This window comes from Globicephala melas, chromosome 5 (assembly GCF_963455315.2).
Source record: "Globicephala melas chromosome 5, mGloMel1.2, whole genome shotgun sequence".
NCBI classification, from domain to species: Eukaryota; Metazoa; Chordata; class Mammalia; order Artiodactyla; family Delphinidae; genus Globicephala; species Globicephala melas.
The window spans coordinates 68,238,140-68,261,580 of NC_083318.1; the positions used below are offsets into that span (position 1 = coordinate 68,238,140).

A 23,441-nucleotide genomic window follows, 5' to 3' on the forward strand; every position below is an offset into this window, starting at 1 on the left:
CTCCAATAAATGTGTTAAAATAACAACGTTGAAAGATACATTCTTATAATTTTGAAGCACTGTTGTCTATGTTTTATTTGAGCTTCAAAAACACTTCTGTCATGTTTTACAAATGTGGAAATAGATTTTCACAAGTAATAAAAATATGGGAATTTTTCTTAATATTTATATATCAAGACTAACAGCAAACTAACATTTTAAAACCTATTTAAATGTCTTGGAACCATATAAGTACCATATAATTCGATAAAGCTAAGAAACTGAGAAATTTTATGTAAGGAAGACAGCTGACATCCCAGAGGTGCTTCACAAATTGGTAGTACTTTGGGGTCCTTTCTGTAGTCCAAGGCTTTGGCTTTGACCTTGCCATTTCAAATCTAGACAAGGGATACTGTTGTTGCATTTGGAAGCAGTCAGGTTCTCAAGGGACAACCCTCATTCATTCATTAAATAATATTGGTGAGTGCTTGCTATGTACTAGGTATGGGTCTAGGTGCTAAGGACATAGCAAAGTACAAAGTAGACAAAAATTCCAGCCCTCATGAAAACCCATTCTAGTAGGGGAGGTGGACAGTAAAATAATGCAAATATAAAGTATAGATCTCCCCCACTTTTTGAAAGTTTGCTTTACACCACTTCACTTTTGCAAAAACCCTGCATTAGTACCTGCTTTCACTAATGGAAAGAAATCCAAAGAGAATTTTCACTTTTCCAAAAAGTGAAAAGCAAATATAGCATTCAGCATTTGTTTTGCATTGAGCCCTTATAGAGGCAGCACACACCTTATGCAGAGAGAGAGGCACTGCCAAGTGCCTTCCTGGGAACTAGACTCAGCATCAAGCTGCCATAGCTTTGAACTGTGTCTGTGAGCATCTGTGCTTTATCTTGATTGATTTTGTGCATCTGTTAGCAAGATGTGTCCTAAGGTAATTGCTTCTTCACTTTATGCCAATTCAGCTTAGGAAAAGTTTCATAGGAGTGTTACATGGCGATTAGATCTGTGGAGGAAAGTATGACAGGGCAAGTTAAACAGGGAGAGAGTGTGTGTAGTGTTTCTTTTATGAAGAGGATGTCTAGGGAAATCTTCAATGAGCAGATGAAATTAAACAAAGCAAGAGGGTGGGCTATGAAACTCTGGAGGAAAATTATTCCAGGCAGTGGGAACAGTAAATGCAAAGCTTTGAGGCAGGGTCAACCTGGTGTATTTGAGGACTTGCAAGAACATTTCTTATTTATAATACTTTAATTAATTTTAATGTATAAATTTGAACTTTATTGAAGACCTCTAAACCAGACAGCATAGCATGACCTGAAGAAGTACTTTCCAATTTAGTGTATCAAAATGATTCAGTTTTTTAGTTATATCTGGGACTGTTGTTTACTTGCTGAGTTTCCAACTGGCAGGTCAGACTTTTCCACATTTGTTGGTATTCTGGGATGCTTGGACCAAAAGTAGTATTTAAGTGACCTATCAACAGAAAGACCGTTCCTTGTCATCTGTCTTAGGATTCCTTTATCATCAATATTGAAGTGACCTCTAAGAGTATGGCCTGAATAGTCTAGATATACCCATAATCCTTTGAAGTCTGTTACGTGATATCTGAAGGAAGTGAAATCATCCTTGTTCCAAGTCTTTGTTTTGAGAAAGGATGATGCAAGTCAAATGAGCATCCTGTGAATCAAGAGAACATGCCATCATTTTCTTATTTATATATCTGAATCACTCAATTCTATCACAAAAAACAATAATTTCATTTGGACATAAAATGTGAAATCAAGTAAGTAAAAGAAAAAATTCCAGGGTTGTACACAATAATCAGTTCACATGAGCTCTTCTTTCTCAATAAGGTTCTGGCTTTGAGATCTTGGTTTTGCTGATGTGTATGGAGTGGCCAAATACCAATACCAGGGAGGCTTCCCTGAGGTTAGGGAGAACATATTTTGAATTATTGAGTAATTAAATGAAATGACAACTACATAACTTGTAATGGAGGCTATAACTATCTAGAGGTTACATGTACCACTTTTGCCTGGAAGAATGGCTCACTAATGGTAAGGTTCCTTGGACATGGCATGGGATCAAGGTCAGTTAGCATATCAAGAGAAATATTTCATCCTGGACATCTGTACTTCTGTGCCCCAAGTGTGAATCCTATTCATTCATTCATTTGATGAATATTTGCTGAGCATCTACTTAATAAAAGGCACTCTTTTCTGGGCTAAAGATATGGCAATGAAGAAAGTAGTTTGAAGTCCCTAACCTTCACAAAGCTTATACTCTAGTAGGTTTTGGTTGTTAAATAAATTCTTTCTTTTCAGGTTATCAGTTGAATTCTATAGTGTCTCTCTGACTTGGGCAGTGCTGAATAGATAAATGTTTTTCTGCTTGGTCCCTCTTTTAGAGTTGTTATGAAGGTAATTTATTGTGTTTTGGCTTGGCTAAGTTTTTTACATTCCATTTGTTTATGTTATTGGCTTTAGCTATGTTGATACACATGTGTCCACGCTTATGTGTTCCTACACTTTCTCAATAAATTACCCATTTATTGACTGCTTTTTTAGGGTATATTCTAAAAATGTCAGCTCAAATACTACACTGAAAAATACTCTTTTAACGCTGAAAACAGAATTTATAGGCATTGTAAAAAATTTAAAATATAGAGTGTATAAGATATAAAATAAAATCTACTTCCCCATTTCCCTATCTTCTCTAACCAGGTTCTCTGATTAATTTCTCTCCTTAGAAATAGGACCTTTCTTTCTATATCTTTCCTCTGAACACGCACCTCTTTTTTCCCCAAAACAAAAATCCTACATTACATTTTTTTCTTTTTCCCAGTTTAATCATTATTTGACTTTTTTTGGAGTATAGGAATTTCCTCCCTTATTAAATATATGTTCATGTCTATATTCACATGTTAACACCTCTTTCCTCCATTATAAAGATGAAAGAAGGAAGACATAATTCTCAATCCAAAAACTTTATGGTTCTCCAGTAATAATTTTATGGGAAGATGATTTTTAAATATATAAAGCTTCTCTAGATCAGATTATTTTAACTAATTTTCCTTACCTCGAGTTTTATTTTTATTACATGTAATTTGTTAAAGTAGAATTTTAAAATTTCTAGTTACTTGTTATAATTAACTTTACATGGACTGTATATAGTTATCAAATTGCTTCAGTAGATTTCAGAATTGCAGATAACTGTCCAATATCATGAGCTAAATGAAGCTTATGTAGATTCTCAAATAAAGGTCATAGAAATGTAAGCAGTAAGAACTATTTAGCCATGGCACAGATGTTGTGATCATTACAGGAGTTGTGTCTTTAATTAAATTTGTTCTCTAGTGCCAGTTCAAAAACTTTGTTTTTCACACAAAAACCCAATTATACAGGCAAAAGATGTCATGCTTCCATGAGTTGAAAGTCAAGAAGAAAAATGTTACAAAATTAATGCAAGCTTTTTATTCAAACGTTGTTACTGTACTATAATAGAGAAACTTTCTGTTATTGCCAATATTGAAATGTACAGATGACCACAATAAATGGGAGAGGGAATTAAAATTCTTTATTCTAAAATTAGGTAACTTAAAAGGTAACTTAAAAAAAACTTTAAAAACCCACTGTTTTTTACTAGATGATTAAAATATCTCGAGAAAGTCAGAGTTTATTCTGCAACAATAAAATATGATTCAAACCAAATGGAAATGAAAATTTAAAACCAAGTTTTGAATATATTGACATTTTGTATTTTTCCATCTATTTAGATCTGCTTATGATATAAGGCATGCTATTTTACCATTTGGATTTGTATTTTAGGTAACAGAAATTCTCCTCACTCACATTTGAATCACTTACACTTGCATTTCAAATAGCTTAAGTCTTTTAGAGAAGATCAAATAAATTGAAAAGCAAGTAACATTTCTGTGCTTTGATCCAGAATTAATACTATGAAAGGTAAAGTAGCAGAAAAATTATACCATTTATTTAATGTAATGTGAACAAAAAGGCTGAAGATATTGTCCCTAATGCAGTTATCAATGATGTCCGTCAAACTTATACAACACAGGTCTGTATACAGTTATGTCCCAAAATGTATGAATGAAAATTTAAATTTTTAAATATTAAGCTCAAGTTATTCCTTGGACTGTTTACTAAAGAATGTGGAAATTCCAATTGTTTTTGCAGCAGTGAAATTTATTTTAAAAATATTACAATTCTATAATGTCACAGTCTTGAGCCTTTTCATTTGCATGGTTTTCATGTGAGTAGATTTTCCAGGAAAGTAAAAGTAAAAATTAAAGAAAAATGAAGAATATTAAAAAAATTTCTTGACACAAAAATCATTCAGTTATGTTTGTAAATCCAGTTTCATTAGATTGATACTTTGTCTTTTTTATTCTTTTGAGGATTTTAGGATGGAACGATCTAGGTTCACATAACTTCTTGAGCCAATTTACTAATGTTTCTTTGTGCTCCAATTCGTATTCTTGTGTGTGTATGTATGTATTTTATATATATATATATACATATATATATGTGTATATATGTATGTACTTGACCAATTCCTCTAAAGCTGGCTAGAAAAGTCCATATAGAAATTAAAGTGAGATGAATCTGAGAAAAGTACAGGTTGGTAAATCTAACTCTTCAATCTCAAGTGATTCAAAAAGAACACCTGAAGGTGTCTCTATTTCCAGGAACGATATAATCATCTCACTCCACCACCCCAATTATTATCTGCTGCCCTGCAATGGGCATAAAACTTACCTTTCTTTTAAAATATATTCTTTATATTTGAGGATGGAGAAGGGGAAAATTAAAGTGAAAACAACTTACTCTAATCCCCTAATGTTGGTAATCATAGCCTAATTCTATCCCTATCATAAAAGGAAATAAGTGTACGAATAAAAGACTTGGTATTGCTACTGACTCAATCTCTTCAGTACCTTTTTGTGTGTTGAAAGTGAGATTTCTAGATTTGCAGTTGGGTTGTTTCTCGCTGTGACTGTTACGCTCGCCTTCCTGACCAGAGATGCACAGTCCGGAGGCAAGTGATCAAATGATTCAAAACCCTGGGTGTACGTGCAACGGGAAGCTGGCATCCTCAGCTGGCTGTAATTCGCTAACCGCTGACTTTCCATTCTCTGCTTAAACCACATCCATTTTCCCCTTGAATTTTGGAAAATTTCTGTGTTACTGGCACTGTTTCTTTTCCCAGCTTTGAAGTCCTTGAGAAGAACAAGGTCCTCAATTGGTTGCAGAATTTTAGGAAGTATTATTAACCTTCAAATACTTAACTGATGTCATGGGAATGTTAATTGCAATCTCAAACTTACTTCCAAGGGATTAAATCCCTACCCAGTTTACACAAAAGCCTCTCAGTTAGCTCCCTCCAAACATCACATCAATCTCAATAGGCACAGAATTATCACAGAAGACCAGAGGCACCGGCCTGCAAATGCAGCCTGCCTTCTCTACCCTACAACCTTGCCTGTCATCTGGAGATGCATGTCCTCAGTGGGTCTCATTTAAATCTTTGTTTTTTTTCTTTTTGACTTACGCAAAATTATGACATCAGGGTCAGTCTACTAATGCTGGAAAACTTCACAGCTAGTTTGAGTTTTTTCTAGACATGTATGTCTTCCCCGATTTGTCTTTATCCCTTATATCAAATTACAGAAAGGCACCACGTACATGACCAAAAGAAACAGTTTATCCGTGAATGTCCGTATCTGTAGATATTGAAATACAGCATATGAGAGAACAAAGGCAAATATTTATATATTAGAATAAAGAAAGAGGTTCAGGCTGTGGCTGTGTTTTAGGCATTAGAAGTCTGCTTAGCTCTGTTGCTTTGGTTGGTACTTACTATATTGCACTTCAAGCTTGTTTGGTTGTCCCTTGTTTTAAATGTACTTCAGTCTTTTATTGTTGCTACTACCACTTTTAGAGCTCACCAGGCATCCATGTATGTAATGGAAGAAGATACTTTGGCAAAAACTTCTACAAAATTCACTCAATTCCATGTTCTTCTTGTTGCTTCTCTTTGGAGACATAGGTAGATAATATTTCCCAATCTCATTTACTGTCAGGTGTGGCCATGTGACTGGCTTCTAGCTAAAAGTCTGAGTAGTAGCGATGTGTGCGTTCCAGATCAAGCCTTTGTGAAGGTAATGTGCCTTCTCTTCACTCTCTTTCCCCTTCGCTGGCTAAATGCAAATGATGAGAGGCCCCTAGGGGATTTCAGAACAAACCAGAAGGAGCCTGGATCCCTGAATCACTTATTGAAAAGAATCCAATGTTTTCCAGGAACACCTCTTTGGATTGTTAATGTGAGCAAAAATTCAACTTCCATCATGACTGAGTCACTGTATATTTTGGAGACTATTCATCACAGCAGTTAGCTTCCTCTAATAGAGATCAACTTGGACAATTTTATTAATTGGGCATTCTCATTAATACTGAAATAAAAGAGTAAAACCACTAAAGTTATGAATGTAATATGTATATTGTTGCAACCATAAAAAAAGCTGTAGATAGACGATTTCTGAATTGATTTAAATGCTACAGAAATAAACTCCTAGTGCCAAGTAGAGTTACTAAGCAAGTATTTTTTTTAATTTGGTGAAAGTCTCAGCTCTCTCCAGGCCCTACTTTCTAATCTAATCCTGAATATTGCACTTTAAGACTATAACCATCCCTGGAGCTCTATTCTTGACTTGGCCCATCTGTCCCTGAAAGTCTGTTTTTGATTTCTGGGGCTTCTGTGAGTGACGAAGGCACTTTTCTACTGACTGCGTATAGGACTTTGTAGGTTTCAGCCCATCTTGTATGATGCTTCCTTTTCTGCCCTTTAATATGTCTTTGCCTTTGGTCTCATAAATATTCTGTGCACAGTTAACTTTCCTCTTCTTTGAGTAATTTATTTTTGCTAATTGTATTCAATAACCAGTTCTAAGGATGATTCCCATTTTGGCTGAGCTAGCATTTTTACTCGGAGCTCTCATTGAGTGATCTAGAACATGGCTTCTGTAGGCATCATGTGTACTCTATGAAGTTTGTTCACTTTATTTTCCTAGACTCTTCCAGACTGTGTCAGATAGCTTCTTACTGCTTTAAAGCTAGGACTCCCATTTCCTATCTGAGTGGTGGTGCCGTTCTTAGATCTTCCGCAAAGTGGACACAGTCAACATAACTGAGCTCAGTTAATGAGAGATTTTTCAGTTACTTGTTCATCCACTTCTCTGATTTCTATTCAATATTGAATCATATTGCAAGTGTCAGAGAGGAACGGCCAGAAGTAGATGCCTAGACTGAAATTTAGGCAACTTGGGTTCGATTCAGACCCACTAACTACCAATTAATAATATTCTAAAATATTCCTGATATTTTATCTCTGCTAAAAATTAGGAATAAAAATACTTCTTACTGCAAGTTAAGAATGAACTTGGGTTGCTTCAAGGACTAAATAAAATCATGAACATGGAAGCACTTAACAAATATTATACAAATAGATTATATAAGTGTAGGTATAATGTTTCTAAAGTTCCTCAAATATATCATTAGAGTATATACTGTTTTGAACACATGATGATATGTAAGAAATTCAGAAAATGTAAAGTTCAGTCTCTCATCTTTTATGTTGTGTAGTCTTTTTCTCTTTGTATAATCAAATAATTGCTCTGGCTTTTCTTTTTCACATATATTCTAAATAAAGACATAAAATAGAGGACATTGAGTGGATGAGGAACAGTGTGATGAATCCTGGGGGCCTAGTGAATTTCAGCAGCAGAAAAGCAATCCCTGAGGTCTGCTGGCCTCAGACACATCTGTTTGCCTGTTTCATACCCTCTTGGTATACAGAATATTGTTTTGGAGGGATAATTTTGTGGTTGAGCATCAAGGCCTCCTGTCTCAGGATATGAGCTGAGACATTTTAGGAGATGACTACTACAACCAAGAGAATAAGCCGATGCTATTAACTCAGTCCAGCAGGAGCCATGAATAAATTACATACCATGAAAGCTTTTTGTGAACTGAATTTTCCAAAGACCCTTCTTCACTTTATGCTCCGTTTCTTTTAGCTATCTCTTTTTCTTTTACTTTTTCCCTGCCTTAGAAATACTGAGGGTTTTTGCCTATGATGCATTTGATTAAAAAAAATATATAACACATGGGCTCTTTAGTTGAGGCAAAAATGAGATATTCTATTTTCCACAGATAGCAATTGAATTATTACACTATTCTGTGTTGTAATATATCACATAGGTTTAATATTGTACACCAATTATCTAACCTGGGCCCATAGCATAGTTTCTAACACATAGAAAGCATTTACTGTGTAATTTTGAATAAATGAATGATGTAATATACAGTATTAGTTCAGAATTATTGCTTGCATTTTTTCTACACCCAAAAATGATAAAGGAAATTTTCATATCTTTAAAATTTTTTTTCAGGCCAAAGACCTATGCTTCAGATAATCTAGATACTTTTATAAAGATATTCATTGAAAAATATGTCCATTCCCTGGAGGACAGAATATAAGATTTTCTTATAGCAGCTTTATTGCACCTCCAATAATTAATTAAAAATTGACCTGCTTATTTGAGGCAGATAAATATTTGCCTAAAACCTTAATCTTAAATGAAGGAGATTCATTAAGAAAATTAAAGGGTAGTTATTTTGGTGGTCTAACAGCCTTCTGTCTGCAGAATAGACTTTTGTTGTTGTTGTTGTTTTTGTTTTTTTGCGGTACGCGGGCCACTCACCGTTGCGGAGCACAGGCTCCGGACGCGCAGGCTCAGCGGCTATGGCTCACGGGCGCAGCCGCTCCGCGGCATGTGGGATCTTCCCGGACCGGGGCACGAACCCGCGTCCCCTACATCCGCAGGCGGACTCTCAACCACTGCGCCACCAGGGAAGCCTTGCAGAATAGACTTTTAAAGAAAGTATTTGTCATTCAGAAGATGGTTCTTCTATGTGAATTTTTGGAAACAATTTCTAAGATTGTTTCATTTTCTGAATTTCATCATAGAGATGTTACCTTGGATTTCCTTTGTGGAAGATTTCTTTAATACCATATCTTAACTCTAGACTATTAGAATGAAATATTTGAGTGACTTGACAACAGAAATTTATTTCTCACAGTTCTGGAGGCTGGGAAGTCCCAGATCAAGGTGCCAGCTGATTCAGTTCCTGATGAGGGCCCTTTACCTGGTTTGCAGACAGCTACCCTCTTGCTGTATCTTTGCATGGAGTGGGGGAAGAAGAGGGAGAGAGGAAAATAAGGTGGCTCTTCTTATAATCCCATCATGGGGCTCCACCCTCATGACCTCATTTAAGCCCAATTATTAAGGATTAAATAATTAAGCCTAATAATTATTAAGGCTTAAATAATTAAGCCTAATTATCTCCCATAGACCCTACCTCCTTATATTATACCATCACATTGGGTATTAGGGCTTTAACATATGATTTGGGAGGACAAAAACATTCAGTCCATAGCATATCACCAGGGAACCTGTGCTATCACTTTACTGAAGGAGAAATGGCTACATCATGGTTAATAGTAAGTGCTCAGATACAACAAATCAAGTTTCAGAAGAGCTTCTAAGAGTTGTTCCTTGAGAAACTTGATCAAGATTATCTGGTGTTTTACAATGAAGAATCAGGTGCAGGGGAAACATGTCTCATATTTTACATTGTAAAGTCAGCATACAGTGATATTAGTGTAATTATCAGTGATGGTCCTTGAATTAAGTAAATTAAGTGGAAAAATTAATAACATTGATTCTTTTACCATACTTACTTTTATTACCTTCCATTTATGCCTAATGGTGCTAGTTTTCCATTTAAGGTATTAATTTAACAGTTCCTCTTGAAAGCTAAACTTATTTTAAGTCATTTGATTTAAAACATATTAAATATGTTCTTAGCTATGACAAAACTCTAAAGTTGGTATATTAGAAAATAAAGTAGAGGAATACTGGGTTGTCATAATTTTAAAGTGTTCCTTCTATAAACACCCCTAGCAATTTATTTTGTGACCTTTTGCAACACTCAGCAATTCTTATGACAAGAGCTCTTATTTATTCAAATTTCATTTGTTGTACTTTGAGCTAATTTCATTTTTGTTTTCCATCATGGTTACCACTACTCCCTATTACATATACTCAACCATGGTACCTACTATTGGAATTATGGAAAATTATATAAAACCAACTCTACAACCTGATTGGGTTGGTAAGACACATCTGCAAGAGAGGGTAATTACCGTGAATTGCCCTTTACCCAGTTGCAGAATACTAGGAAGATGATAAATCTTAGTGTCCACATGCAATGTGTACATTTGATTGTCTTTGGCGGTTACTTAAAATTTATGAAGGGATAATCACCAAATGCATATAATCTTCTAAATATGTTTCTTTTGGCCTGAAATTCTAACCTTTAAAATAATTTATAAAAAGCATATCATTTTATGTAAGTTAAAGTCTTACAAGAAATAGTAATTAGTTATAACAGTGGTTCATATTGGTCTTTCTAAGAGGGAAATATGGTGGTCCAGATACAGAAAGTAAGAGAAAAGAGAGTGTTGTAACAGGAAGTGGCAAGCTTGAAGGAGAAAAGCACACTTGGCCTTTTTTTAAAATTTTGTATGTCGGTGGCATCCTTTTCTTCCAAATTGTCTCTTTCCCTGGAGTTATTTTCAAGTTTCTTAAAAGATGGTTTGAAGAAACTTATCTTAATTTAACTTAAAAAAAGAATGTCACATATATCTTTGGGAAAGAGAGAAGGCTTTACCAGATCAAATATAGGATGTCAATTTGTTTCAATATACAAGTTGATAATGAAAGGTTTTTGACATTGTATACTAGAAGAAAATAATCTTTAGCCATAGATTTCCATAATAATACATTTGTTTTTATTGATGGACTAGATATCAATTCTTGATGGTATCCTACTGGCTTAAAAAAAAGAGATTTTATATCCTGGGGTAAATATTGTTGAATATTTTTTCTTATGCCTCATTTTCAAACAGCTATATTTGTAAAATATATAGGTGTTAAGAAAAATACCTAGCCTAATGATGGTCTACTGCTATATAACCACTACCCACAATGACAAATAGTTCTGCCTCATTGCGACCAAAAGCCACATTTAACTTAATACAAGAAGAAGAGGATTATTCCCCAGTTCCTCCTCATACCCAGACACTCCACTGCTTGACCAGGTTGTGTTATTGTCTTTAAAGGAGAAGTTCATGCCAGTTTGTTAGTTCAAGTTCACAATAATTAACTGGGCAACATTGGAGTGGATGCTGTGCCTAAGTGGGAGATCACATCATCTGATTGCTCACTTCTACTTCATGTGAGCTAAAGTGGCCAAGTGGGTCAAGAAAACCAGTAAGGATCTTTCTCTTTTGCTTCCTTCCCCTTTGCGTGTGAATAAGCAATTAGGTGGGACTGGGGACTGTAGTGTAATGTTGAGTATGTAGTGATGAAGGTGTCATGATGGTAATGATGGTAATGATCCTTATTATAACTAATATTTGAGTGCTTACTATTTATCATCCATTATTTGAAGCATTTAACATTAATACGTTCATTACAACTCTAGTATGAAGTGGATATGATTACTATTCCTATTTCACAGATGAGAAAAATGAGGCACAGAGAAGTTAAGTGACTTGTTCCAAAAGTTGGCATTGCTAAGATTGAACCTAGCCATCTTGCTTCTTTATTTTTTACTTCATTCCTCTGTTCATCTATTAGGAATGAGCCAAGATCTCAAGATTTGAATTTGGGAGAGGAGGAGATGTGAAAATGGTGGAGAGAGTAGATCCCAAGACTAAAACATGTGTTTGGACTCAGCTTTTAACAGAGTGCTAAAATAAGGGTATCGGGTGGTATTAGATTCTCATCTTGCTGCTGTTCCTTGTGTATAATTCTTTGAGAAAGCTTGTGGGTAGAATTTAGGAGTGCAATAATTTAATTGACAAGAGCAATAATTGGTCATTTTTCCTTTAATGTCAACTAACTTCACCCAATACCCATCATTATTTCTAACTTAAATAATATTAATTGCAGCTTTATACCATGCAACTAGCTTAAATTGACCTTTTTATTGCTTCCATTTATTAAAAGCAACACAAGCAAAATTTACCTTCTTTTCCACAATCTTCAAATATTTGAAACGTCATTGTGGTGGATGACCAAAGCAGAGTGACTGCTTGGTCCATACTTTTCCAGTTCTTTGACACTACAAAACAGTAAAGGGAACAGAAAAGTCATTGTGTTAAGGTCCATGTCGCTTTCAGCCTAAGCCTAAGATGTGCTCGTTTCAGGGCAGATAATGAGGATGCTGTAAGGAAACTGTTTTCATAGAGGAACTTTTCAGAAGATAATTCTACCTTAAAAGAATTAGATACGCTTGGTCATATCCCACATTTTTAGAGTTCAGAATTGAGTCTGCTCACATGATGATGTTTATTTATCAGATGTGTTCCTTGACCAGCCACTAGGATCTTATTTATATAATCTGGGGAGCAGGGAGAAGAGCTGGGAATGTAAGCGAGAAAAGGGAGAAATCAACCAAGAGATGTAGAAACTGATGGAGATGTTTTGCCTCAAGAGTTCTTAACATTTAGAGACTCAAATCAGTATTTCCTAGATATTCTTAAAGGAAACATGCATTTTTTTTTCTTTCCTGTTGAACATACCACCTGGGTTTGGGACGCTAACATTGGATAGAGTTTAACATTGCTTTGTTATTGGCAGTGTTCTAGGGTGTGTAGCTACAGTGCTGCTCAGCAGAAGTAGCACTGAAAGTACTTGGAAAAAAGGAGGCTCTACTTAAGTAGGTATGAAGTGTCTTCATGTAGCTTTGGAGACAGTTGAGGCCTCAGAAACAGTACAAAAAAGGGCCAGGGTAGACGAAATAATTCTTGGATGCCCTGTGGTTGCTAATTGACATGGTCGTGATGTCCAGGAAATACCCTGCAGGGTGACTGGAGTGATTTTGGAAGGGAATGTTGTGCTCAAAACTGGAAATCCTGCAATAGCAGGTGGGCAGTGAAGGAGCAGAGCCAGAAAATATTTTTTTCTAAATCTGATACTTTTTCAAACGCTGGTCTTTCTTGGCTACATAACAAAGGGTTGCACATGCCTGGAAATCATTTCTAAACTCTCATTGAATTATATGAGCCTCCCTTTGCTAGTTAGTAAATAAGAGAAATATTAATAACAGGTATTGCATATTTAATTAAGGAATCATTTATGAGCACACTATGTATACAGTACTGAGCTAAGTTGGTGCCTCGGGCAATTGAAGGATCCAGTGCTTTTAAGGGGAGAATGGTAGGCAAACATGAAAGTTTTACACAATGTGCCACAATTTATTGTTTAGGAATATATGTCCTAAATGTTTTTCTAGAGAAGGAAAAAGTAAAAGTGGTTTGGGATGTGTTATAGAAGGTGGCATTAGGGACAGAGTACTTGATAAAGAATTTAAAAGATAAGTACGATTTGGACCAGAAGAGAAAAAAAACAATAGCCCAGGTGAATTTAAGCTTCACACACTTTACAGGCTAAGTTCCACAAAGACCATTTTTTTTTCTTCAGCACTATATGCTCAGAACCCAGGACAGAGCCTGGCACATAACAAACATATTCAATAAATGTTCACTAAATGAATGAATGCTGAATTGTTAAAACACTTTAAGACTATTGTATTCCTTTTGTGATGACATTTGAGATGATCTAATTAAAGAGAAGTTTTCCTCCTTGGACTTAAACTTGGCAGTGAATGTGGCTAAGGTTGACCAATTTCTGTCTCATATCAATTAAACCTTTCATGGGTTTTTTACTCGAAATTCAGTCATTAATGAGCAGCTGCCCAGGGCAATGATAATGATGATGATAATACATTGCCCTTACACCGTCTCCCTTATCCATGGGAACCTAAGTGCTTTACCAACAATAATTAACATAGCTCTTATGGGAGGTAGGAAAGTATAATTAACACCATTTACAGATGAAAATGGAAATAGAGAGATATTAAGCGACCATCTCAGAGAGATGTAGTAGGTCAGCCATTTATTATTTTCAAAATGTCAGCCTTCACATCTTATTAAGGCTTGAGAACAGTTAATGACCAATATCTGTTAACTGTTCAAACCATAAGTTTGTCTCTCTTTTAGAGATGTTAATAAAATGACAGAAATGAAGGTAAATTTTGAAATTCATCAATCAATGCACTCCTTGAGACCTAATCTGAATTCTTGTTCAAACTGATGGGTGCTAATAGGTTAAGGAAAGTATGCATCTCTTGAAAGTCTTCTACATAAGTTCCCTTGGCTCATGTAAACTTAGGAGTGTAATAATTATTCAATTCTCAAGTCAAAATGATTGTTTTATCACATGTTTTGTTCCCTGTTCCCAAAACTCTTTTGCTTTTTCCTCCTCATTTATAAAAATGGCTCCACCCCAGACACTAAGATCAATATGGATTCTGTCAAGTGATCTGAAGAATAATTGAGTTACAGTGATTCACCATCAAGATAAGCTTATTTTGTGTTTGATTTGATCTTGTTTTCTCCTCATAGTGATGAAAACTCTCCATTGATGTGTGTGTGTGTGTGTGTGTGTGTGTGTGTGTGTGTGTGTGTGTTTCAGGAACACTAAGTATTTGTTTCCCTCTTCTTTTGTTAATAGTATACTTGCATCAGGATATTTCTGACACAAGTGACAGAAAACTACCCCCAAATGGATATAAGCAAGAATGTTTATTGGCTCTGTTAATTAATTCAGTGGTAGAACTGGCTTCAAGTTTGGTCTCCTTGAGGTCAAAAAGTGTCACCAAGATCTAGTTTTTTCTCTCCTCTTGTTCAAGTCTCATCGGTGTATTGGCTTTACATGTGGTGGCAAGATGACAGCTACTCCTATTGCAAATTTTCAGGTTCAAGTTCAGTGGAGGAGAGTATTGCCAACATCCTCAAAGCCTCAGAAGAATTTCCATTGTACCATACTGGCTCTGATTGGGTGACCTGTTCATCCCGACCAACCCTTGTCCAAGGCATGCTATCCAGTGCATTAGGTTGGAAAAATTAGAGCCCACCCTTGATGAGGGGTTGGAGTAAATCATCACTCAAACCATACCTCTGGTTGTAACATTACAATACTTACCTTTCTCCTAACCTTTAGGGACTTGATCCTTCACCCAGTGCAACTCTATGATTGGTCATACAGCTGTCAATCACAGTACTCCACAGTAGCAGTGCCTCCACCCCCCACCCCCACCCACAGAGGCTTGATCATAGTGCTTATCCTCCCATCTAAAGGATAGGTCCAGTGAGTGACCAATGCCAGTTAAATCAATGTCTATCCCTGAGAGTTAATCTCTTATAAGAGGCAGATAGAAACTCAGAGATAAGCTAAGCTGAGAGTTTGAGAAATGTATTCATAGAATGTTGGCTTAGTTTTAGGCACTGAGATTACCAGAACTTCCCTGGTTTCTGCAGCCTCTCCACTGATTCTGTGATTTATCCTAGTATCCCTACAAAATCTTGTTGTTGTTGTTTGTTTAAATGAATTTTAGTTATATTTCTATTACTAACAATAAAAAGTCTTTGGTAACACTCTTTTGTTCTTGAGACTTCAGTTTCTTCCTAGTTCCAGTAAGTGGGCCCTCATCTTGCTTTCCTAGGTCTCAGTACCTGCTTTGAAACATTGCCTAGTTAAAAAGCCCTTTTGTATTTTGACTGTGACATATTTTCAGACTTACAGAAATAAATTTGTATAGTAGTCCAGAGAATTTCTTTATACCCAGATCACCCACATGTTAACATTTTACCATGCTTGCTTCATCCTTGCCTTTCTCTACGTATACATGATTTGTATAAATTCAGACTAAGCTGCATACTTGATGCCCCTTCACCCCTAAATCCTTAGTGTGTTCTTCCTAAAGAAACGGTGTATCATCTGCTTAATTGCCGTAAATAAATCAGGAAATTATTGTAGACCAATAATAGTATCTAACCTATAGTTTTTATTCAGATTTTGTTGTCTCAGTTATGGTATTTATAGCAAAAAAACAAACAAAAAAAACAAACAATCCTGGATCACACCTCCAGTAGTCTTATTTCTTTAGTCTCCTTTAATCTCATACAATTCTTTACTTTTTCTTTTTTTCCTAGCATTGGCATTTTTGAAGATACAGGCCAGTTATTTTGTACTATGACGAATGATCCTGATTTGTATCAATGCTGATGCGAATCTTGATCACTTGGTTAAGGTGGCATCTGCTAGTTTCTTCACAATAAAGTTTACCAACTTTTTCTTTGTAATTAATATATATGTTGTGGGAGGTGCTTTGACTAACATTCTTTCACTCCTCATACTTTTACTCATTTTTGCCTCCCTAGGTCTTTATAAATGATGTCCCTTCTCTACTTCACCAGTTTCCTCTGAGTGATCATCTACTTGCTCTCACCTTGCTGTCCCTGCTACCACTCACTCATATGCACAACAAATGTCCTGTTTCTGGTGCCCCTTCTGTAATCGGAGTCTTGCTATGCACTAGTGCTGACTGCCCTTTGCCTGGCATAATCTTAGGCTTTTGCCATCACCTTAGGCATCTTGTCACTCATCTGCTGGATTTGCCATTTTGCATTTTATTGAAACTAGCCTCTATTAATGCCTACTTATTTCTGGCTTTATCCTCTAAACAATTGACTCTTCCTAACCAATTTGATGACCTTCTATCTGTAGCTATAACCTCCCCCAATTGTTTTGTTTTGCTTTTATTTTTAGACCTTCCAAGTCTCCTAGCTATCCTAATCTAGCTAATCTTATCTTCTTCTGATAATAGAGAAATACATGTCAGCCTCTGGCTGCTCTACAGCTGGTAATTAATAAACATGCAAAATATTGTAGAGCGATTCTACTGTCTGGCAGTAAAGATGATACTATTTCCCGTAGGCAACCTTTGTATCGTACTGTTTTTAAATTTGAATTTTACCATAAACTTGTGAAATCTAATCTATATGGTTATATAAGTTACTTGCACAGAGGAATGCGCGATATTCAATCTTGAAATCTTCATGAAGAAAATTGACCAGCTGAAGCAATGGGGGAAATCAAAATTTGTTCTGGATACATTTTCAGTTTCTGTCTTAAATTCAAGACAAAGTCAGGATACTGGGATGGTGGAGAAGAAGGATTCTGCTAACCCAAGAAGACAAGTGTAATGTAGAAATAAGAACGCTTTCTATCACTATCATAGCAAGGAAATTTAAAAAAAGAATTCACTTGGGATTATTTCTGTAACAGTTTAGTAACATTTCTTAGGATTTGTGAATTCTTGATGTTATTTTTATCATCTTTTATTTCTTTGTGACAAATAGCAATAAAACTCTTAGTTACAACTGTGACCCTCTGTAGAGGAACAAAAAGGGGAAAGCTAAAGAAAAGGGCTCCTGTTCTAAAGGGTGATACCGATGACAGGAGGAAAGAACAGGTTATGTCCCCGATGCCTGAGAAAAGGCAGAAAAAGACATTGTGGAGAGTTGTTCTGGTCTGAGAAGCTGTCCTACGTTTACCCATAAATGGTCCACAAGGGCTTCCAGACACTGAACACTTATAGATGATTTAAAACCCAAAGGATTATGACTTCTTTATTCATGTTTGTGCTTTAGCTACAAAATTATCATAGATTCTAGATTCTGTGTACTTGCCTTTTGGGGAGTTTTATAGGCATTTTTCATATTCTCTCAGCATCAGTGAAAAAAGATAAATGGTGTTTTTATTTCTATAGGGTTATTATTGCAAAAGTGAAGAGTTTTGGAGACTACTTTTCAGTCTGTATACTCCATAAGCACAAGAGCCTGTATTGTTTACTACAGTGATCCAGACATAGTGCTAGTTACATGGCATATGTAGCCAATAAGTATATGGTTACTCACTAAGAGGCTTGGTGGCTGCAGATTATAGCACTTTGCCTTTGTTTTATTTCCCCCTCTAGTAAGGATCTCAACAAATCATAGTTTTAACTTTGTGAAAAGACATGCAAGAACTTAAAGAACTTGACATACCCATTTTAAAAATTGTTGAAAAAACTAGTTTAGGAAGGTTATAGACCGAGTCAAACATCTGTTTATTCTAAACTCTGGAATCCCACTACATACTGAAAAAAAAAGGATAACTGGAGCATATTAGGGTGGGCTGTAAATTAGTAGAATTTGGAGGCTGATTTCTTGCCCTTATCCCCAGCGTTCCCTTTCTACAAGGGCAAAGAGGAAAACCATGCCAAATACCAGACCGAATGGGTGATGTTCATGTCTGTTCTCTTTCCTACTTGTAATGGAGCTGCTCCCAAACTTCACAGAGAGCAACCTTGTCTAGATTTATACTTTTAGTTAAGTGCAAATTCTAACCTTAACTGTTAAGAAAGTTGCCATATTATCAATATTAATAACATCCAGCCTGGAGAAAAATATGAAGAGTCTTCATGATTGACTCTTCCTTAGCTGACCAGGGTTTAGAGACAGACCCTAAGGGTTACATTAGCGCTCTCCATACTCACCTCCAGGATTTGATCTCAGTGCCCCCATTTGGGAGACCGCAATCCCAGATTTGTAAACCTATTGTTGCATTTTAACCCTTCTCAAATCCTAATTAAGTTATGGTTTTAATGCAAAGTAATTATGTTTACTTACAGACCTATGATTAATGCAAGACACAAAGCAATTAGCTGAAGAGAGACAAAAATATGGTTAATATCTTTGACATACTGGTCCTAGGCAGAATCAACATTATCTGTGAAATGTGGACACTTCTGCACAGATGGTTGACGTGGTTGTCATAGAAACTGCTTGTCTTGTCATTACTGCAGTCTCCAGACATCTGTTCTAAGTTCAAACACTCATTGACATGTGCATTCATTTGGTCAGATAAGATGTCTTATCTCCGGCACCTTTATCATCCATGAGTATGTTGACTCCCTTTAAATAATGAAACACCAGTTATAAATTCGTAACCACAGGTGTATCAGCATCTAGAGCTTTGGTTGATAATCGCTAATAGCATCACTGAGACTTAATTGTGTCTACTGTTATATAGATTTTATAGTCAACTATGAATTATTTGCAATAATGGATTAAAGCTCTGGGATTCAAGAAATATGAATAGTTTCATTTTTTACCTAAATGGAAGAATTCTTGAAATTGAGTTTTTACAGATATGCTCGAATATAGCCCCAAAGTGTTTGATGTTGGAAAAATTCACCACACTTCAAATAAAGAATGAAATTATACTAGGAAGATCTAGTCACAGAGAACTAGTAAAGATATTTAATTTCCCCCTTATTTATTTGCTTAAATTTGCTAACTGTTTCAGCCATTTCTAGGAAAAGATAACATTAGCCTTCACCTTAACATATTGAGCAGAATAATACTTAATTTTGCATGACTGTATTTAGCATTTTAGGAAATTTAGCATCCCTATCCTCCAAATGCTAAACACTAGTAGTAACTCTCTGCCCTGGTCATAGTAGCAACCAAATATGAATCCACACATTTCCAAATGTCCCCTATGTAGAGCATGGGATAGAGCGGGAGAGGTAGTACCACTCATGATTGGAAACCACTGTAAAGGTCTTAGCAAAGATGTCTTTTCTAGTTCTGTCATTTTCTCAACAGATGATTCTTACCTTGTTACATTTAAATTTATCTGCTGTGAGTCTCATATTAATTGAAGTCTGGAAGGTAACAATTGCTTTAAGGTGTCAAGAATACTATAAGAATGTCAGGAAAAGAACAAAAAAGGAAAATTAAAAAGATTTGGTACCCTAAAAAGAAACTGATAAGGAAAAATGTCACTAGATTACTAAACACTAAATAAAATTGCATAGAATAGAATAGTTAAGGATTTGTATTTCTCTCTGCTAAAGGTAGCGATAATATTGGATTGGGTTATTTGTTAGACATAAGATAAATTGATGGCAGGACTGAGAGTCTGTGTTGTATGAGAGGGATTCACAGCAATTGTAGAAGAGATAAGCTGATGGACCAGAAGGAAATATCTTATGATTTATACCAAAGAAATTTGGATGAACAGGTCTTTTGGAAATGATACCTGGTGATGGGGTGTCTCATATTTTGCCTGAAGTTGAAAATTCATGCAATAAAATAAATAATTGAGTATAATGAATAGCAGAAAAGTCTTTTTCTCTTATCCACCCAAAATTCTGGCATATTTCATTGATTCATGATTTTCTGCTGTTGAATGTACAATAAAGAATTCCCACTAAACATAATTACTATAAAATATTTGTTGCTGTAATTATTGTCTCAGTACACAATAAATAATAATTGATTAAAATAAACCCAGAGGAGGCTAGAAATATAATAGACCTTAGAGACAGTCTAACATCACTTTCTCTACATAGGAGAGGAAATTAATGTTGAAAGATATTATTTAAAACAGTCCCTTAGCTACTTACCTGCAGAAACTGGCTGAAATTTTGAGATATATTTTGAACTGAAGTGACTTGGGAGTCACCAGATTTCTGTGTGATTAAAATGTAACTCTTTCTTAGGATGTGCTCAGAAATGATGCTCAAGTGGGAAGCTTTGGAATTCAGAGGCCAGGGCTTGGTAGATGTCGGTTTGGGAGACTATATCAAGTTTGGGACACTATATCAGGAACTTTTTCTTAGCCACTGAGCATCAGTTAATAATGGCAAGAGAGAGGACGATATGGAAGAAAGCTGACTAGGGTAGAAGAAAAAGTGCTGTGCCATGTTACTGTTGAAGATTATGATATTTCAGTAGCATCAGTCTGGATAACTATGTTTTTTCATTACTGTGTTCATTACTTGGGAGTAGCCATAGAAATGATGCATTTTTTTGATTTAGGGCTAAATTTTGATGGAAATAAGCTGGTGCTAGAAGGATAGGATGTTATGATCAGAGTGAGATCTTTTAATTTAAGATTTCAGAAGAAGAGTTTTTGGGTGATAACATAGTCCAGAATGTGGACACCAGAGTGGACAGGGGAAAGGAATGGGCATGAAATAGCTGGAATTATGGAAACCAGAAAATAAAGGCTCAACATTCAGATAACTTTGTCACTTGGTCATTAGTTTACTGAGGATGGGGGTAAGTGTTGGAATAAAAAGGAAGATGGCAAACCAGGAGCCAAGGTCACTGATGAGTCAGTGAGATTGATAGGAAGCTACAAAGACGCAGAGGAGGAATAGTGAGGATGAAGCAGTGATGGTCCAAAATGAGCACTATGAAGTGGACGACTGCCCCGCAGCTCCCTTGCTTCTGGACTCTGAAGAAAGTAGGATATGGGAGACTGAGAGCTCAGCACTTAAAAAGGGTTTTGTAAGGAAAGTAGTATTTTGTCTGCCAGCAGTCTTCAGGAAAACTGAAGCCTCTAAGTGTTTCAAGGAAGGGACTTACTACAGAGAATCAGAGGCTTACAAAAATGGGGAAGCTGCTCTGTTCATTCAGGAAGTTACTACAGAAAAAAACTTGAGGAAACCACTGCTAATAATGATAGCTGCCCTCTGACTGGAAGTGGGAGATTAAGAGGAGGAAGCACCAACTCCACTGGATATGTCTCAGATGCACAGTCAGCTGAAGGCCAACCTACTAGTGCTCTTCCTCTAGCTTCCAAGTCTTATACAAATGACTCTTGTTAGTGGACTCTAAAGCAGAACCCTGCTGGCCAGTGAGTCTGGAAATCATTTTCCCAACCTCTGTCCCTTATGATACGTGATGATGTGCTGCTTAGCAGGTGGAAATAATAGTACTGAGTCTGAACAGATAATATCAAGAAGTATGTTCAAGTAAGATGAATTAAGACAAGGAGGTAGAAAAGACATTAAGAATAGATTAAATATAGAGACTTATTTGTCACTGTGAGACAAGGCCTAAAAAGGTCAGAGGAAAAGTTTTACAAGAGAGAACAACAGTGGGAAATTGTATCCAGACCAAGGAAGCATAGAGCAGTATGACTGTGAAACTTTATGGGACCAGAAAAAGACTAGAGGGAATCATTTTTTGGATGTTAATTAAATATCACAGCAAAGTGAGGCATGGTAGGACTGATTTCAAGTTTCCTTGATAAAGAAAAGTTTTCATTAGTTTTTTTTTCTAATGAAAAGGAAAACTCAGGTCTTCTGGATGAAACTGGCAACTTGGATTGTTTGTACATCTATAGCAATTCTAACCTGACAGGCCAACAATGAAAGAGTGACTTTCTAGGATCCTAATTATGTGTTAGAAATGGTGGCAACTTCTGAAAAATGGCAACCTACTTCTAATATACTTCTAATATAAATGGAAGTCAATTTTAAAGGTCTTTGTTTTTTTTTTAATTCAAAATTCTGCAAAACATTAACACAACATGTGACTATAAAAGAGGAGGCTATGATGTGGTGCATGAATTAGATTATATTGTTCCAATTACTTATGAGTCCTTTGAGGGGATTATGATTCCTCCTCCATTAACCTGGTTTTGGTGGGGGAAAAAAAAAAAAGAGTGAACACGTGCTATCTATGAACAAAAATTTAAGACGCATCACATGTTTCCACAAACCTTTTTTCCTCTGTCACCAGCCAGCATGTCCTAGATAGGGGCTGCTCTCTAAGCCTGAGTCCCTGGATGAAGACACGGTTGTAACTGACCAGTAATAAACTGACACGAGAAGAAAATCTGCTTCCATTTTTGTAACTACAGAGATTTTGAGGTTGTCTGCAACTGTGCTGATACTTCTTTGAATGGTATACATTCTATTTTCCAAATATACAGTATACATTTTAATATTTCCAAATAACTATGAAAAAAATTTTGCACTGGCTCACCTGATTGTTCAAACCAGCTTCTATATACAACTGATGAATAGCTTGAGCTATGTGAAGTCTGGATATCATTATAATATTATTGAGCTGTTTTCATAGAGTAAGCCCTGGTCACCCTTAAGTATTAAAGGTTAGAACATCTACTCATTTTTTCTACTACGTTTGCCAAATCAAGGTGAGAAAATTTCTGTCCTGTTTGTCTTTTATACTATTAGGTTTGGCTTGGAGGCCAGAATCCTGGGGTGAGTCACAGACTGGTTTTCTAGAAACCTGGGAACGCTTGGTTTTGAGAGCCCTTTCCTCTTTGGAGCTGAATTCTATGATGTCTACCTTGTCTCTCTCTAAGTAGATCAGCTGCCCAAGATATTGATTCTTCTTCTCACCTTGTCTTTAAGAATTTGTTCTATCAGTCCTCATTCTGTTCTACTGCTCCCACCCTCCCAAATTTTAGTTTTTCAGTCATTGACACCTGTCCAGATCATCTTGCATTTGCCCATTTGAACATTTCATCAGCCTGCCCAGTTTTCCTATTTTAAACACACTGTGACTTTATTATCTCTAGTGA

The 23,441-nt window shown here is 35.9% G+C and overlaps 1 pseudogene; it reads right to left on the reverse strand.

Moving 5' to 3' along the window:
• Window positions 1–1,378: 1,378 nt before the first annotated feature.
• The window catches only part of LOC115865699 (peroxiredoxin-4 pseudogene), a 187,421-nt pseudogene continuing 165,358 nt past the window's right edge, over window positions 1,379–23,441 (reverse strand).